This window comes from Lissotriton vulgaris, chromosome 2_1, assembly GCF_964263255.1.
Source record: "Lissotriton vulgaris chromosome 2_1, aLisVul1.2, whole genome shotgun sequence".
NCBI classification, from domain to species: domain Eukaryota; kingdom Metazoa; phylum Chordata; class Amphibia; order Caudata; family Salamandridae; genus Lissotriton; species Lissotriton vulgaris.
The window spans coordinates 536763024-536782071 of NC_141687.1; the positions used below are offsets into that span (position 1 = coordinate 536763024).

Consider the following 19048-nt stretch of genomic DNA (forward strand, 5'->3'; position numbering starts at 1 on the left):
CAGTTGGGAGTTGTAGTTTGGGCCTCTCACACACCCCACCCTCCACCACCACCACCACCACCCTCCCCGTGAACATGGGGGCCAGTTGGGAGTTGTAGTTTGGGCCTCTCACACACCCCACCCTCCACCACCACCACCACCACCCTCCCCGTGAACATGGGGGCCAGTTGGGAGTTGTAGTTTGGGCCTCTCACACACCCCACCCTCCACCACCACCACCACCACCCTCCCCGTGAACATGGGGGCCAGTTGGGAGTTGTAGTTTGGGCCTCTCACACACCCCACCCTCCACCACCACCACCACCACCCTCCCCGTGAACATGGGGGCCAGTTGGGAGTTGTAGTTTGGGCCTCTCACACACCCCACCCTCCACCACCACCACCACCACCCTCCCCGTGAACATGGGGGCCTGTTGGGAGCCATGGACATGTTAGTGAGTTGGTGTCGAACGTGCATGGTTTGGGGCGTAGGGGATGTTTCTTCTCAGTTGTGTGAGCCTGACCATGTCGTGCTGATCGTGGTGCTTGGTTTGTACTCACCAGTCTCTTCTCCTTCGTCAAGTCCGTCTAGGCTCTCTCGGTGTAGTATCCCCAGCACCTTCTCCTCCCAATCGGTGTAGGGTAATGGCTCCGGGGGTGTGCCACCGCCAGTATGATTGGCTCTAGCGACGTTTTTCGCTCGGATGCCCTTGATCCTGGTCTTCAGGTCATGCCACCGCCTCTGAATGTCATGCTTCGTCCTCGGCACAGTCCCCGACGCATTCACCCGAGTGACGATCCTGTCCCACATGTGGTTCTTTTGCGCAACGCTCGTCTGCTGGACTTGGGCCCCGAAGATGTGGGGCTCAACACGGATTATTTCATCTACCATTACCCTCAACTCTGTCTCTGAGAATTTCGGGGTTTTTTTGGGTGCCATGGTGTGTGGTGCTCAGTGTGTGAGTTGTGTGAGTTGGGAGGTGCAGGTGTGTGGTGTGTGATGTGTCGGATTTGTGTGGTGGGTGTTTGTGTGGTGGGTGTGGTAGGGTGGTGGGTGGGTGTCTTCTATGTGCTTTTATGTGAGTTAGCAGTTTCTCGATTTGCCCTCTTGCTGGCAGCAATGCTGTGGTGCAAAGGATTGTGGTTGTGTGTGGGTGTCATTTTGTAGTCGTGTCTCAATGGTTGTTGCGAGTCAGGTGGTAGGTGGGCGTGTTGACGTGTGTGCATTATTGGATGATTGGGACGTGTCATGGTGGCTTGTGATTGGTGTTGGGGGGGGGGGGCTTGTCAATGTTCGTATGTTTGCTTAGGACTTGCGGTGCAGTTTCTGACATTTGTTCGGCGCTAGGGATGTTGTGCGTGTTGGCGTTCCGCCGTGCTGCTGTGGTTCTCGTGGCATTGTTTCCGCCGCGGACGTGGATGGCTGTGCGTTCCGTGGTACGGGCGGATTTATCCTAATTGCGGCCACGGAGTATTCTCAGGTATGGCGGTACATGTTTTATTTTCCGCGGTCATTTCCGTCCGCGGCAGTGGTTGTTCATTGAACTCCGTCCGCCGCGGACGGACTTGGTTGTGTTCCGTCCACCGCGGACGGTGTTGGTTGTGAACCGTCCGCCGCGGTCGGAGTTTCGTCACATGAATATCCTAATCCCAAACGCGGTATCTCCGCGGCGCAGCCGGGAGTAAAATTTCCCCCACCATGGCGGACAGTACCCATTTCCGTCCGCCATCCTAATCGGCCCCATAGTTTTAACCATGTCAGGCTGACCATTGAATAAAACCTTTGTATTGTACAGTCCTTTGGCATTTTTAATATCACTGATTTTTCACACTATTGTCACAAAAAACCAGCTCCGCAGTATCCTGGCGTTGTAGCACACCAAGGAGGCATTCAGCTTCTCCTGGTCGGCCCGATGATGAACCACCCAGGGTGGTGAGTGAGGGCTTCCTAAAAAATCCCTAATGATGTACAATGCGACCTATTTAGGTTGATTCATTCTCTGTTCCAGTGCTTACACACATACATTTTTGTTACGTTTGACACTCTTCTGTTGTTTGAGTATGATCATGCAATGCAACACATTAAATTCAACTTGTGCGTGGAAAAATTCCAATCTTCATATATACTCGAGGGCCAACTATGTACAAATAATCAAAAACGTATAAACTGGTCTAATTCGAAAAAAAACAAGCAGTTCTCGATAATAGAGGATACGAGAAACAATTTAGGTGACTTCCCAAAGAATAATTTTCAAGCATGGTCTCTCTTTCTAGAGAATCTAAAGCTAAAAATGAAATCACCAGATATGAAGGCCAATAGACTCGGTTTAAATAACAAATTGCCGAAGGAATTGAAAGATCTAAGAAGGGATTTGCGAATAACACATAAAAAGTTACAATCGAATGTCAAAGACTCCTGTCAAATGGATATTTTCCATGCTCTAAGAAAGTTGTACAAAAAGAAGGTCTGGGAGCATAAAAAAGGGATAAATGAGAATTTTTGGACTAAATTGCTCTTTAGTTCCAACCTCCCGAATTCAATTACTTTCTGGAAAATTATAAATCAACTAACTAGACCTTCGAATGTACTTACATCAAATGTGCAGGAAAGCGAATGGGCTACTTTTGTTTCGTTAAAATTTAAAGAAAATACAATAAAAATCTCAGGGAATCAACTCATTCTGCAATATCATCATAAAAGGACAAATGAGGTGGAATGCTGCAGTCAGCAATTAATAACTAATCCAAGCGAAGCTCCAACCTTGGCTACAAAGCTCTAAACTTACGCTGCGGAGGAGATAATAAAAGTAATTAAAAAGGGCAAGAGCAACGGGGCCCCGGGGCCAAACGGCATCCCGCAAGCTGCTTACAAACATGCACCCAAATATTGGAGCCCACTTCTTGAGAACCTCTTTGCTGATGTACAAACTTACAACCAAGTTCCGGAAAGCTGGCAAGGATCCATAATAATGTCCATATATAAAGGTGGTGACAGAACCAACCCACTTAACTACCGACTAATAGCACTGCAGAACGTGGAAGCAAAATATTTTGCATTACTTTTCTTAAAAGACTTGGGGGCATATTATCAAGGATGGGCGCTACATTATCGCCGCTTTTATCGGCAGGAAACTTCCGATAAAGCGGCGATAATGGCTTGATAATATGCTCTACGGAATTCCAATCGAAGCCCATGTTAGATGTTTTCACATCTAACATGGGTTTCGATTGGAATTCCATAGAGCATATTATCAAGCCCATTATCACCGCTTTTCCATTACTATGATACCTGAAAAGCCAGCGCACCAAACAGGAACTGTTTTATAGATCTGCAAACCGCATTTGACAGTGTGGATCGGGACCTATTATGGGCAAAATTGAGATCATGGGCTATACCTGGGAGCATATTAAGGGGCCTGTTGCTATTTTACTCAGACACATGGACACAAGTAAGGCTAGGGGATGGCTCCCGATTATCAAGAAAAGTGTTCACAAGAACCGGATTAAAACAAGTTTGTGTCCTGGCCCCACACTTATTCAATCTATTTCTCTCGGATCTTTCCGGCAAATTAAACTCCTATAATGCTCATTCACCGAAATTAGGCAATTTGCAACTCACACATCTCGCATATGCTGATGACATTGTGCTCAAGAGCTTTCAGTTTTCCTGTCTGCAAACAAGCTGTCTTTGAATTTACCTAAGACCAAAATAATGTTAATTACCAACCGACGCTCAAAAGATTACAATATCTGTATCGAAGAAAAAAAGCTTGAAAGGGTATCAAATTATAAATATCTGGGATACTTTATTGATGATAAGTTAACCTTAAAAGACCAGAAAAATTATTTGACACAAAGAGCTGGAGCCTTAATCTTTGCATTCAGCACCCTGTCTAAACAAATTGGGAGGGCCCATCTCTTAAACCATTACTAACGTTAATTGCCAGTAAAGCTCTTTCCCCCTTAGCTTATGCAAGTGTAGCAATGCACGGTAAGGATTCCGCCCTTCTAAACAATCTAATTACCAAAATCTATAAGAGAGTCTTTCAACTTCCCCACTCTGCTTCACCAGCGCAAACGCGCTTAGAATTTGGCCTTATGAACGAGTCAGTAGGCAGACTGTATACATGCATTAAGGTATGGTACCGGATTCAGATTAATGCCATGGATAATAATCTAAACAAATTTTTATGGCAGGAATTGGAAACACAAAACAAATCAGAGGCAAACAAATTCCTGTCCAGCGCTTTGGAATTAACATGTACTGCACAGCTTTGGGATAAAAATTTGCCATTTATTTCATTCAAACAGGCAATAAACAAAGCTGCCAAATTTCATTCACTGATCACTGATAAGGAAATCTTTTCCCATCGTTCCCATTCATGGGTTGTGATCAACAGCTACAAATCACTTACTCCGGCGTCTTATCTGGATTCTACTTACTCAGCTTTTTTCATAAAAAGGTTGATGGCCCTGAGATTTGGTAAATATCCAACGTTGGCCGACGAGCCTTCCTGGAAACATCCTGCATCCGTTGCCTTTCTGCTCTGAGGTCATATTAAGGAGGACATAATTCACATCATATGTCACTGTAAGAAGCTAAATCAGGAGCGAACGCTCTTTTTAAAGAACTGCTTTTTGGTTAAGAGATTACGCACTTGCAGGACAGCGATCATTGGCTGCTTGGATTCAATGGACTCACAAACAAACTGTAAGATTATAAAGTTCCTGCTTGCTTTCGAAAAACGCCTGAAAGCAATTTAATATTTTTAAAATGCATTATGTTTTCGTGGTTTCTTTATTCTCCCCTATTTTAAGTTTTTATATATGAGTATTTGGATTTTATTTTGCTGTAACTTAATCTTTGAACATCCTTTGTTATCGAATTTTATCTTTAAACATTGTTTCAGAAGTGTAAAGGAAGCTTGTTATGGTTTTAATTAACTAAACAATAAAGGTTAAATTCAAATTCAAAATTCAGTCATTGAAACATAACATTCCATTACTGACAGATGCAGTGACATCATAAATACTATCACCAAAAGAGGGGGGTTTCCTTTCTGTGGTTATTTTATAATGATTGTACAATAAATCAGACCAATAGAGTAAGACGACTGTTGCGGGACAAATTTTGCAGTATCCTCAAAGACACATATACCTTTAGACCAAAAGTTGTATCAAAAATTGTCACATTTATTAAAAAGAAGAAACAAGCATTGGTATTCAAAGATTGAGACAGTTTCATGTAAACAACAAAATACATACATATACTTATTCTTCCAAATGTTACAGTATAAAATTATATAAAAAACACAGTTGTCGACGCGTTTCGGTGCTTATTCGGATCGAACACCTTCTTCAGGACTTATGGTTAAAAACTTCATAAATTCTTAAAGCATTTTCAATTTGCTATACCAGTCTTGATCCTGGAGTGAAATATTCCTTTAGTTTATATGTTCACCTCTGCTTGACCATCTGGAGGATTTGATAATGATGTGCAGAATTTAAAATATTAGGTGGAGACTTCTCCGCGCGCCTTCTTTTTATATAGGTCGCCTCGAAGTATTCTGGAACCTTTTTATAAGTTGATTCCAATTTTTGGTTAGTTTGGGCGAACTTTTTACCTCGATTAAGTTCCTTTCACGCGATCCAGCCTGGTCTCCCCGGTCTCCAGAGTCGGACTCTGGAGACCAGGGAAACCGGGGAAACTGTCTGAATCTTTGAATACCAATGCTTGTTTCTTCTTTTTAATAAATGTGACAATTTTTGATACAACTTTTGGTCTAAAGGTATATGTGTCTTTGAGGATACTGCAAAATTTGTCCCGCAACAGTGGTCTTACTCTATTGGTCTGATTTATTGTACAATCATTATAAAATAACCAAAAGGAAACCCCCCTCTTTTGGTGTCACTATTTCCCAGTCCTTTCTGGGTTGATTCGGGAAAACTCTCTCCTGTTTTTCGCATCATAAATACTATGACAGCTGTGAGCATGTAATCATGTATCTGAACAAGCTTGCATAACATGAGATGTAATTGAAAAGTACATACAAAACATAAACATAGAATATAACTAACCTCCCTTTCTTCAAAGCCAACGAATAAGTAATAAAGAATAAAAATATTAAAATCATTTTTTTTTAAAACACATTAGAAAATACATATCTTCTCTTTTGTTTCACTAAAATATAAGTGGAGCATTTTCAAAGTAAGTAAACCAACTAATCACAAAACTTCTGAGGAATAATTGAAATCCTTCCACTCTTCCTCCTCTGTCCAGAAGAGTGTTCTTGTTCACCTGAATTCTGCTTATCAAAGGAAGAACAAGATCTGGTTTTAACCAACTCAGAAAGATTCCACCAACACCCCCCTTCCACTTGAACAGCATTATTGCCAATTCTAATTACTTCAATGGGTTCACTAAATGTACCTATTCCTTTCTTAGTATGTATAGAGGTCTTAATGCGAACCAAGTCACCAACACTCAAGGAAACTAATTTGACACCTCTTCTTTTATCAAACCAACATTTCTCCTTTCCTTGTGTGATGTCAGAATTTATCTTAACAATTTCCATAAGTGATTCCACATTGACTAAGTAATCGACCCATTTGCACATCCATCCTGGACGGAAACTCGTGTTTGCCTTCCTTCCCCTTAAGACTTCAAATGGAAACACCTTAGTGAATGAATGCGGTGTTGTTCTGTAGAACCATAACATAATTTCTAGAGATGCACAAACATGATGTCTCCCTCTCACAGCCCACTTGATACATTCAACTACAACCCTGTTCATTCTTTCCACAGGACCATTTGTTTGTGGATAGTAAAGGGAACATTTACAATGCTTGACACCACTAATTTTAAGAAAATCTTGAAATTCATCACTCACAAACTGAGTCTCATTGTCAGAGACAAGAAACTGGGGAAAACCCTCTTTGAGAAATGTAATAACACTAGAGGAACTAGCCTCTCTGACCACTTTAATTTCTGGCTACTTAGATCTATAATCCTTCAAAACAAGAACAAATCTCATCCCTGACAGTAACACCTCATATGGACCCATAATATCAACACCAACCTTGACTCAAGGTCCAGAGGGGCACTCGATAGGAGACAAAGGCAGAACAGAAACTTTAAGTCCCTTCTCCGAAGAACAAAACACTTGACAATTCTCTTTAGCTGTCCTGATTTCACTATCCATTCTGGGCCACCAAAAATCCTGACGAACCCGCCGTGTTGTAAGAGAAATGCCTAAATGCCCCTCATGGGCTTCTTTGATAATAATAGACCTAAGTGAGTGAGGTGGGATTAACTTTTCACATCTCATAAGTAAACCATCTTCAATTGATATCTCTGTTTCAATTTTCCAGTATGGCTGCATTTCACAAAGCAAGTCTTTCTCTTTCGGCCACCCATTTCTGACAAACATACAGACTTCTTGTAAAATGTTATCTTCCAGAAAAGCCGTTCTCCAATCACTTTCAGACCCCACAGCTAAAATAGGAATATCCACAGATGCTACAAAGCAGTCTTCTTCATCTTCATCATTTAACTCTTGAAAACTTGTCCCCTCATTGATGTCACCACTTTGAGGATAATGTGACAAAAAATCAGTTCTTGTGTTCTTACCACCAGCAATATGTGTGATCTCAAATTGATATTGAAGTAGTTTGCTAACCACCCTGGTAATCCTTGGTGTACAACACTTACTGGGACCAGAGGACAGTATTGAAAGAAGAGGTTTGTAGTCTGTGACTAAATTGAATTGCCTTCCCCAAAAGTATGCTCTAAATTTGTCAATAGCCCACAAACAAGCTAATAGTTCTTTCTCTATAACAGAGTATTGAGTTTCAGCACAACGAAGCACCCTAGACGCAAATGCAACAGTATTCTCCTGACTACCATTGTTTTGCATAAGAATTGCCCTCAACCCAACCTTGCTCGCATCAACAGTTATACAGCATGATAAATATGGATCAAATGGCGTAAGGGCATTGCTTCTCATTAGTGTATCTTTGACCTCCACAAAAGCACAATCACATTCAGAGGACCATAACAACTTATTGGAGATCTTGAGAAGATTACTAAAAGGTCTAACCATGGATGCATAATTTGGTACAAATCTAGAATAGGATCCTAACAACCCCAATAGCGATTTGACACCAGTTTTGTCCTTAGGTACGGGAGCATTCATGATGGCATCAATCAAACCTTGTCGGGGCTTGATCCAATCTTGAGAAAGGAGATGACCAAGATACTCTATCTCACTACACGAAAATTTACATTTCTCTGTTTTGAGCACAACTCCATTTGCTTTGAACAATTCTAGTACCTTCCTGATAATATTGTCATGTGTTTCCTCATCCTTGGCACGAATCAAAACATCATATTGGAATACAAGTAGACTTCTACATTCTTTAACATGTTTTGCAAAACCCTCTGGAAAACTGACGCCGCAGCGGCTAACCCAAACGGCATCCTCTTGTAGCGGAAGGTTCCAAGCGGAGATACAAAAGCTGTCAAAGAGCGTGAATTAGGATGGAGTTCTATTTGGTGGTAGGCACTAGCCAGTTCTAGTTTCGTGAAAATCCTAGCGCCTTTGATACAGGTAAAAAGATCAGTAATTTTAGGTAAGGGATGTGAATCGACCCAGATCTCCTTATTCAAAGATCTACGGTCAACACATACTCTCAGCTAGCCATCTTGTTTGCGTGCGACAACTAAGGGAGATAACCATAATGAAGAATCCGTAGGTTCTATGATTCCCTTCTCACATAGAGAAGAAAGCTCTTTGTTGAGATCATCCTTGATACTAAAAGGAACACTCCTGAGTTTGTGTTTAATAGGAGCAGCTCCATCCTTGACAATGATTTTGTGCTTAAATCCCTTGATTTTTCCTAACTCAGCACTGAAAACAGATGAGAATTCATTGATCCACTTGGTGTTTACATCAACACAAGTGACAAGCATAACTTGTTCCTTAGTACCAGGTTTTAACTGCATGCCAAATAAACCCTGGTGAAACCATACTAGTATATTAAAGCCCTTGACCGCTACAAATACTTTACTCCTGATTCTTCTTCCCTTAAATACTAGAACATCTTCAAGAAAACCTAGTAAATCAATTTTTCATCCTTCATAGGAAACTGGTGATCTATCTGGAGGAAAAAGTTCCCTCTCTCCCCATGTTTCACAAAAAAGTTTTTCTGTTATCATGGTGATTCTGGCACCAGAGTCCACTAGTAGATCTAGTTTTTTATCACCAACTAGTATTTCAACAATCGGATCAACACAAGATGACGGGTCACCTGTAAGTGGTATAGAGCTAGTGTGATCTTGAACAACTGATACAATTTCAGCCTCAGAATCATCATCTGATTGTAGAACGCAAGCTACAGTTTTCTTTTCAAATTTCTTTTTCAAGCAGACAGAAGCAAAGTGTCCCACTTTTTTGCAAAAGTTGCACGTAGAATTTAGAGCTGGACACCTCGACCCTTTACCATAATTCGAGCTACCACATCGTAAACAAACATTGTTGGGTATAGCATTTTCATTCTTGGATTTTGAAGGCTGATAAGCTGCATTTTTGACACTTTTAAATTTAGATTTTTTTGAAGGACCTACAAAGTTAACAGTTTCTACTGGGTTGTCTTTAAGTTCTTTCAAAGAAATGTGTGATGTCTTGATGCTCTTTGCTACTTTGATAGTTTCATCTAGTACCGAATTGTCCATAGAAAGTAACTTCTGTCTAATTGGTTTATCCTTACAGTGACCAACAAATTGATCACGAATCAACTGTTCTGTAAAGTTTTCAAAAATACAAACAGAGGTCAAATTCCGAAGCACAGAAATATAGGCATCAACGTCTTCATTTTCTGATTGTTTTCTCTTGAAAAACTTATGCCTGAAAACAATCAAATTGGGTTGTTTATCAAAGCATAATTTAAGTTTGGCAACAGTACTTTGATATTCATCAAAAGTTTCACCATTCTCGAGAAGATCGGGTAAATGCTTAAAAATCGATCTACCCCTGAATCCTAGTGAGTGTAACAAAAGATACTTTTTTCTTTCTGGGCGATATCTTAGAGCGCCAATGGCGCCAAGATAGCATCAAACCATATGTCCCATTTTACTGAAGGATCTCCTGGATTCTCCAGAAATGAGGTAGGAACACTAATAGATTGCATAGAAAACAGAGTTTAAATAAAATTAGTATTAGAAGAAGAAAACCACTTCAATATACACAAACTTTGAACTGTGTTGTGATGAATAAGAGAAACACATATATATTTTCAAAAATGTACTTTGCAAAAGAAAACACCTTTGAAATGGATAAAATATGGAAACAAAAAAAATCAAAGTCCAATCCAAAATGTTTGAAAAACAAAAAAGGTTTGTAGATCACCGTAGCATATTTCAAGAAAGAGTGTGTTCAGGTAAATAAATAACAGAGTGTGTGGATCACTGTAGAGTTTATGAAAAACAGGTGTGTCTTTGACTTGCACTTAGCTGCTTTTGTAAATAGTGTGCAAATTTGACTTGCACTAGGGTGAGAAGTTTTATTTCTTGAATATTTGCACTTAAAATGAGAATTGTGTGCAAATCACAGAAAGGATTGCTTTAAATGCTGCTGTTATACCATAAAGATCCACAGGGTGGCACTGTTGACCAAGAATGGATAAAAAGAACGAGAATAAAAATGATGTACTCTATGGTGAAAGGAAACTCTATGATGATGATTGACAAATTAATACGACAGGGGATTGTCTCCAGTGAAGCTTCAAAACATGAGTAAATTCTCTTTCTTGCTTATTTTGTTTAAAAGGACCTAATGTTGATTCCTTGTAGAAACTTCACCCCACAGGAATGGAAGTAACAGCGTCAGTGCTCGTGTTTCACTTCAAACGGGCAAAATAGAAATGAATCTAAATTCGTAAAGCTCATGCTTGGTCTCACATGGCTCGCGCTTCATCTCACGCGCACACAATAAGCTTTAGTTGAGAGAAAGAATCTTGTTCAACACTTCACTCGTGCTAGGCTCCACGCGCAGACTGTTAGATTAAAAAGTCATCCACAAGCGAATACACCTCAAATAGTTCAGCTCATACCGATTTCCAGTTGGAAAAAAAATACAGTTCTCGATTTAAAAAAAAAACGGCAGAGAGTATAAAAGAAAGAAAAATGCTTTGAATGTGACAGCAATAAAAACATATAAAATTGACTTAGCTGTGGTATAGAAGAAACGAGAGTCCTCAATCCATACGAGTGTTGTAGTCCTTGATCAGTTTGACGTTGTTTGAATGAAAATGGCAATTGAAGCAGATGATGTTTGTTCTTTAAAAATGTCGATAAGTAGAGCTTTGAACAGAACGTGGGTCCAGCTGTGTGGAGTCCTTGTTGCCAAAAATATGAATTAAACTCAGGAAACTAGATAAATCTAAAGTTGAGTTTATTGATATAAATCCATCACACAGCTCATCATCTGCCAGCTCTCTCTCTGTCCAGAAGTCAGTTGATCCAGTCATTGAAACATAACATTCCATTACTGACAGATGTAGTGACATCATAAATACTATGACTGCTGTGAGCATGTAATCATGTATCTGAACAAGCTTGTATAACATGAGATGTAATTGAAAAGTACATACAAAACATAAACATAGAATATAACACATTCTTTAGCTGTTATGTTATGTTACGAACTTTTGTATTGCGCACAGCTGCCCCAGCTAAGGGGCGTCCTGGCGCATGGCAAGTAGAAAGCAACACCTACAGGGAACATAACAGAAAAGGAAACAAAGGCAATTTATTCAAACAGAAAAGTTTTTAAAGCTTTACGGAAAGCTAAAAGATCAGCGAGCAACCGCATCTCAACAGGAAGAGAATTCCAAAGCTCGGCCGCTCTGACCCGGAAAGAGCGGCCGCCGACCCGACACAGCCTGTATCGGGGGATCACCGTAAGAGCTTGACCCAAAGATCTCAGGGACCGGGTAGGCACATACCAAGCCAAAAGGTTCGCAAGAATTTGAGGACTCCCACCCCTCAGAATCTTGAACGCCAGACACAGCACTTTAAACTGGATTCTTGCCCTGATAGGCAGCCAGTGCAGTGATCTCAATGTGCCAGAGACGGAACAGGTTCGAGGTAAGCCAACAATGGCTCTCGCCGCGGCATTCTGAACGCGTTGGAGGCGAGTTACCTCCGCCACATTGGCCCCTACCAGGAGCGAGCTGGCATAGTCCAGGCGAGATAGCACTGTAGCCTGGACTATCAGCTGCCTGGTGTGATGGTCAAAGAACTTCAAGACGGGGCGCAGCGACCGTAGTATGCCAAAGCAACAGGCCGCGGTTCTCTTCGTATGGCCCACAAAACTGAGGGAGGGATCCATCCATACTCCAAGGTTCTTTAATTCTGTGACCGGAATGGGGGCCGGCCCCAGCTCCGCAGGCCACCATCTGTCTCCCCAGAGTTCCGACCTCCTACCAACGATCATGATCTCCGTTTTCTTTGCGTTGAGCTGGAGACAGTTGTTCTTCATCCAGCTCGCCACCGCCCTGAGTCTGCTCTGAAACCTGGGGGCATCCCGGTCCGCATCCCCGCTGATCGTAACCGCTAGCTGAGTGTCGTCGGCATATGAGACCATGGTCACGCCCCATTGCTTGACGACTTCAGCCAGCGGTCTCACGTAGAGATTAAACAACGTGGGACTCAGCGAGGAGCCTTGCGGCACCCCCTGTTTCAAAGGATGGAATTGGGACTGGAACGGTGGGATGGCAACGCTAAAGAAACGATCGTCTAGGAAGGACCGGAACCACTGGAGGGCCAGACCACTCAGGCCAATCTCCGCCAGGCGATGCAATAGGATGGGATGCGAGACAGTATCAAACGCGGCGCTCAGATCTAATAAAACAAGCGCCGCTGTCTGCCCCGCATCCATCACCATGCGAAGATGTTCAGCCATGGAGAGAAGGGCGGTCTCCGTGCTGTGCCCAGCACGGAACCCGTTCTGGGTGGGATCCAAGATGTTAGCATGGATGAGGTGGGCTGAAAGAACCTTGTTGACATGGGCCTCCAACACTTTGGTCGGCCACGGGAGCAAGGAGATAGGCCGATAATTTTCAGGTTTCTCTGGATCCAGGGAGGGTTTCTTTAAGATGGGAGAAACCACCGCCCGCTTCCAGCTAGCGGGTACCCTGCCTGACTCCAACGAGATATTAATCAAGGAGTGTACCACGGCCCGGCCCAGGAACGCCTGATCTCTGAAAAGAGTCGGTCTGAGCGGATCAGCGGGGGACCCTGATTTGACCTGCTGAGCCAGGAGGTCAAACCCCTCAGATGTCAATGGGGGCAGCACGTGCAAAGAGGTACCTCCATAGATGTTAATCGGAGACTCAACTGGAGGCCCTGTGTGAGGGAACGTCTTATAGATGTTTTGGACCTTCTCCAGAAAAAACAAAGCAAGAGCTTCACAGTGAGTGGTCGAACCAGTCGTCGGAGCACAGGCTCGCTTTGCTAAAAGATCTTTCATCACTTTAAAGATGGTTTTGGAGGGGTTAGAGCTGTTGCCGAATTCAGCAGCGTAGTAGGCTGCCCGCGCTCGGCAAACAGCCCGATGGTAAGTTTTGACGGAGGCGAGATAAATAGCTTTTTCCCGTTATCGTACGCCTCCCGCCAAGCCCTCTCCGCTCGCCGACAACTACCCTTGAGTGTATGTAAGGCGCCATCGTACCACGGACTTGAGTCCCTGGAGCTGATCTTACGAGCGGTGATAGGAATAAGGGCGTCAAGCGCCTTGGAGATCCAGGAGCACACTCCGCCACCCCAGTTAAGACATGGCCATATGCAAATCAGTCTGCCCCTTTGCCTCATGGGGAACAGTCCAGCCCGAACTGCCAAGCCATGTGTTCCCTGGACAGGAAACAAGCATCCTGGGACCGGTTTCTGGCTAATCAGCTGTCATCAGCCAGGCTAGCTTGAATCCAGCGGCAAAGTGAGCAAGGGACCCACGTCTGGGCATACTCTGCTCACATAGGGCGAACAAAGCAAAACCAAAGGGGATGATGGACGGAGTGTTGAACATTGCAAGCACTCACCCCCAGTCAACTGTTCTGGGTTTAATCCATCATCATTCTTTATCTCACTCTGCCACCCCAGTTCAGACATGGCCATATGCAAATCAGTCTGACCCTGTGCCTCATGGGAACAGTCCAGCCCGAAATGCCACGCCATGTCTTCCCTGGACCGGAAACAAGCCTCCTGGGACCGGTTTCTGGCTAATCAGCCAGGCTAGCTTGTATCCATTGGCAAAGTGAGCAAGGGAACCACTTCTGGGCATACCCTGCCAACTTAGGGCGAACAAAGTAAAACCAAAGTGGATGATGGACGGAGTGTAATTTGGTTCCTAATACATTCAAATTTACAACCATCTTGAATGGCAATGTTGGACTTTAAGTCACAATTCTGAAAATGCCACTTATAGAAAGTTGCCATTTTCTTGTCCTAATCATTTGGTACCTGCAGCATGTTTCCTGGGCCACATAACTAGGTTTAGTTGGCAGAGGCCTTCGGGTTTTCCTCCCTGACAGTATCACAAAGGGTGACTGGTTGTTGACACAATGGGCCATCCTGACCTGATGAGAGGGGTGGAGCTATCACTTACCACACTTGCACTTCAAAGGACTGCCCTGCTGCAAGAAGGACTGCTCTGCTGCCTGAGGAAGGAAGACTGGATCTGCTCCTTACACCCAGAACCACCACAGTAACTCCAAGGGCTCGCTGACTAGCCTCCTGTTCTGTGCTACAGGGGCATAACGAGCTCCAGAGACCTGTCCAGCATCTGCCCAGCTGCCCAGGCGCAACTGGACCTGCCTGTGCCCTGTTGCTGGCCGCTGCTGGAGTAGGTTCTGGTTGCCAAGAGGTGCCCCTCCCAGGTCCTAACCCTTGCCTGCTATCAGAGTGTACTCATCCTGGCCCAACTGTGTTCCCTCAGAACCGACACAGCATGGCATAACTTTTCTCAGTTTGATGCAGGACCTCGCATCGCAGCACCTCCTGGTAGGCAGCCTCATTGGAACCAACGCAGTGCAAGTGATCTTGATGCATGATCTCGCATCAGCAGCCTCATTGGAACCAATGTAGCTCATTGCAGCACCTCACTGCTCTTGATTGGCGGCCCTATCATAACTAGTGCAACTCTTCACAGAGGTACACAGGACCTTGGTTCTCAGTTCAAGTGTAACCAAGTATACCGCCCAGCGGACTGAATAAGACCTGTACCCGGCCAGCCCTCCATCAAGGTGGGCTTGAACTTGTGACCCTGTCCTGGGCTGGTGGGCCCAGATAACCACAGTTGTCGCTTTGCACTTTTTGGTACTACTTTTACATAAAATTTTGAAATTGCATATGTCTAGTTCCACTGTTCGTATTTTTGTCATTCTGATATTGTTTTTAATAAAATGTACTCTATTTTTCTAGATTAGTGTGGGACTTCTCTTGTGTTCCGTTTTCACATCATTACAGTTTGAGTGCCGCATAAATACTTTAGGGATCAGACAACAGGAGTATACCCGTATACCCAGTTGAGACCTGGGTGATTGATTTGTGTAACAAAAACAATGTCTCAACAAGTAATATTCGACAGGCTGTTAACAAAACATGCACATATCACTGCAACAAGGAAAGACATAGAGACTCAAAGGGTTTAAGAGATATGCAAGAAGTATTCTATATTTAGAACAAGTATAGCAAACAAAAGTATCTGCACTGATTACACTGAATGTGGGTGTAACCCGTAAAAAACTTGTGCACATAAGTGCTCGTGAACAACAAGGTGGATGGCGCAACTGACCCGTGACACAGCGAAGAATGGCGCAGGGTGAACAATAGTGATAATGTTTACAAGGTTCTCTTAGGTTCACAAATAATTATTTACAGAAATTAATTACAAAGGAATAACAATTTTGTGAACCAGAGAATCGCGCCGAGAGTTGCGCTGGGAGGTCAGCAGCGTTATGTGCATATGTTTCTTCAGGTTACACCCACAATCAGTGTAATAAGTGCTGATACTTTTGTTTGCTATTCTTGGTCTAAATATAGAAAGCTCCTTGCATATCTCTTAAACCCTTTGTGTCTCCCTGTTTTTCATTGCTGCAACTATATGCGCATATTTTGTTAACAGCCTGTCGACTGTTACCTGTCGAGAAAGTATAAATACTTTACACATTGCCTCTAAGTTAAGCCTGACTGCTTTTGTGCCACGCTGCAAAAAGGTTAAGCACAGGTTAATTTTGTGGCTGTTATAGTTCACCCTGACAAAGACTGTGATTATTGCTTGACTAGGACTAGCACTCTGCTCAACCGAAAACTTAATTTCTTGCATGCTGTTCCTTTCCAAACATTCCATATGTGAAAGCATCCCCAGGTGCCACGCTTGACCTAGAGCTTTTTACAGAGTACCATTCATCAGCCCCATGTGGCACGTCTTGTCTCGGCCATTGATCCACAAGGTTTTGTGGAAGGTGAGTGCTCGAAATTCTGAATACTCTTTTAAGATCTCTCAAAGAGACGTCAAAGGAGTAATTTAAAAGAGGAAGTATCCAATTGAGTCAGACTCGGATGCTTTGAGGTTTGACCATCCCTATTATAATGACATTCTCAGTGAGGTGGAAAATGTACTCTACTCAAACTACTCAGATAAAGAACAGTTTCCTCATTTGCAGAATGCAAGTGGTTTAACACTTCCCCAAAATCAGAGTTCCAAATGGAAATGTATTGCCAAAGGAGTTATCTTTTTGTGTTGTTATTATTAGGAAGACAGCAGAAACTTTGAACATTTAACTGAACACCGAACGGCAGAAAAACAAATCTTTTATTAAAATACATTTGCAGAAACAAAGGGCAGTATCACTTCTACCCCCTTAATGATGGACTGGCAGATACTATTAGTCATTTGGAAGAAACCTTATCCTGTCCCAGCTATGTCTATGTCTGCTAGAAAATAGGGGCGTGCTCCTACTGGTCTTTCATTTTCTGACAGCCCATCCACTCCAGACAGTTTGTTCTTGTAAGCATGTATTTTAGACTGTGCTAGAACACTTTCCCAACTGTGCCCTCTACTAGGAAGAGCAAAATGCTCGATTCTTTGGGAAAAGTATTCTTTGCTTCTGGAAATCTAGCACTGAGATCTTGTAATACCACCTCTCTCACAGCCAGGCATTCTCACTGCTTGTGGGAAACCGGATCTCTGGCTGTTTCTTGTTTGCCAAAGCAACTCCTGCTCCTTTAAAGCTTTGTTAAATGATGGCATGGATGCTGTAGAACACAAGAGACAAGCTGTTCTTGACACAGTAGATTCATTGTCAAGTTTAATGGGTTGTTGTCTTAATCAGACATTCTCGGATGGTATCTACAAGCTTCTCAGGAGATTTCCAAGCGTATTATTTGAACATGTCATTTGATGGTGGGCGTTTGGTAAAATAGCGGACTACTCTTTAATACAGGAAATTTAGACACTGCAAGCATTCGTTTAATAGGTCTCCTCAGTGATCTCAGCCTGCTCCTCAATTTTTTAGACCTTACAGAGGATGAGGCTGAGGTAGAAGAAGTTAGCAAATGGTTGCTTCTTTCACATCCTTCCACCAACTTAAAAAACTGTGTAGCCTCTTTTTGAGAGATCTACATACGATGTCAGTTAGGGATTGGCTGTTTTTTTGTCATTGATGGAGGGAAATCAAGCTTGGACCAGTGGGCCTTCAGATTGTGGAACAGGGTTTACATTCCCATTTTTGACAAACCTGCTTCCTGCTTTCCTTCTCGTTTCCCCTCTCACCTCCCCACATACAGATTTTAGATCTCAAAGATATGTCTGCCCCCAAAAAGCAGGAGGTTTGCGACCTGTTATTGATCTGAATTTCTTCAACAGGTTTCTGAGCAAAGATATTTAGGATGGTTACTCAAAAAAGGTAGCCTCCGCTCTCCAGGGTCAATTTTGGGTGTGTTTCTCTTGTCCTAAAGAGTGCGTACTTTCATATCCCAGGGGGGCAGTATCTAAGCTTTATGGTAACAGGGAGCATTAACAGGTTATTGTTCTCCCATTTCACTTGGCATAACTACAGGCTTCAGAAGTTCCCCAAGTTGCTGGTGGTGGTAGCTCATCTTCAGTGCCAAGTTCATCTTTATTCCCACCGGGATAACAAGTTTTTAAAAGCAAAGGGTACATCTCTGTTAGCTCAATACCTTGCAATAGTGGTGTCTCTTTTAGCTTCTGGGTTTTTCAATCAATGAGATATAATATTGCAGATCTCTGGTTTTGACCCTCAAGTTCTTATGTCTCATTCTGAACGCGTATAAAGTTTCAACTTTTCCTCCTTTGTAAAAGGTGGATAATATTCAAATGTTGGTCAGAACATTTCTCAGAAGCAGGCATGGTTAGCAAATGCAGTGTTATCTTAGAGTTGATTGTGTCTTGTATCTTTCTGTACTTCAATTATCATTTAAGGATATGTTCCCTACAGTCAGCTCTCTGAGGGCAGTGGAATCAGTTGTATGGCCATGTGGAAGCTCTAGTATGTATTGCTCGTTTAATTCAGACCATCCTTAGTAGTGGGTCTTGACCACACAATCAACATTGTGATCAGCCACTCGGGCATCCTCTGGCCTCAAGTAACAGTTGTTTCATTTTGTTCCCTGTATAAATAATAATAGTTTTTAAATGCAATTGAACAGCTTTTGACATTTAATAGCAGCTTCCATTAAACTACGGCAAAAAGATAGCCTAAATAAATAAAACAGTGGCATATCCAGAACTCTTTTATAATCAGAACTCTTATGTAATGAAAGTGCTGGCATATTCAGAACTGGACTATGATCAGAGAATTGGCTTTAACAGAACCAGTACATAAACATGACACCTATATGTGCAGAGAGCAGCTCTTCAAAGAATTGACATGAACAGAACCTTGTCAAATTGGGGGCAATTGTATAAACAGTGAGGTAGCATAATCAGAGCCAGGAATTCAAATCATGTTACTTAAAATATGAGTAGGCCTTATCAAAGCTCTGATATATTGA

The 19048-nt window shown here is 42.7% G+C and overlaps 1 protein-coding gene across 1 annotated transcript in view; it reads left to right on the plus strand.

Annotated features, from left to right (window-relative positions):
- NME9 (NME/NM23 family member 9) overlaps positions 1-19048 on the plus strand; it is a 703404-nt gene that overhangs the window by 654422 nt on the left and 29934 nt on the right. The window lies entirely within an intron of this gene.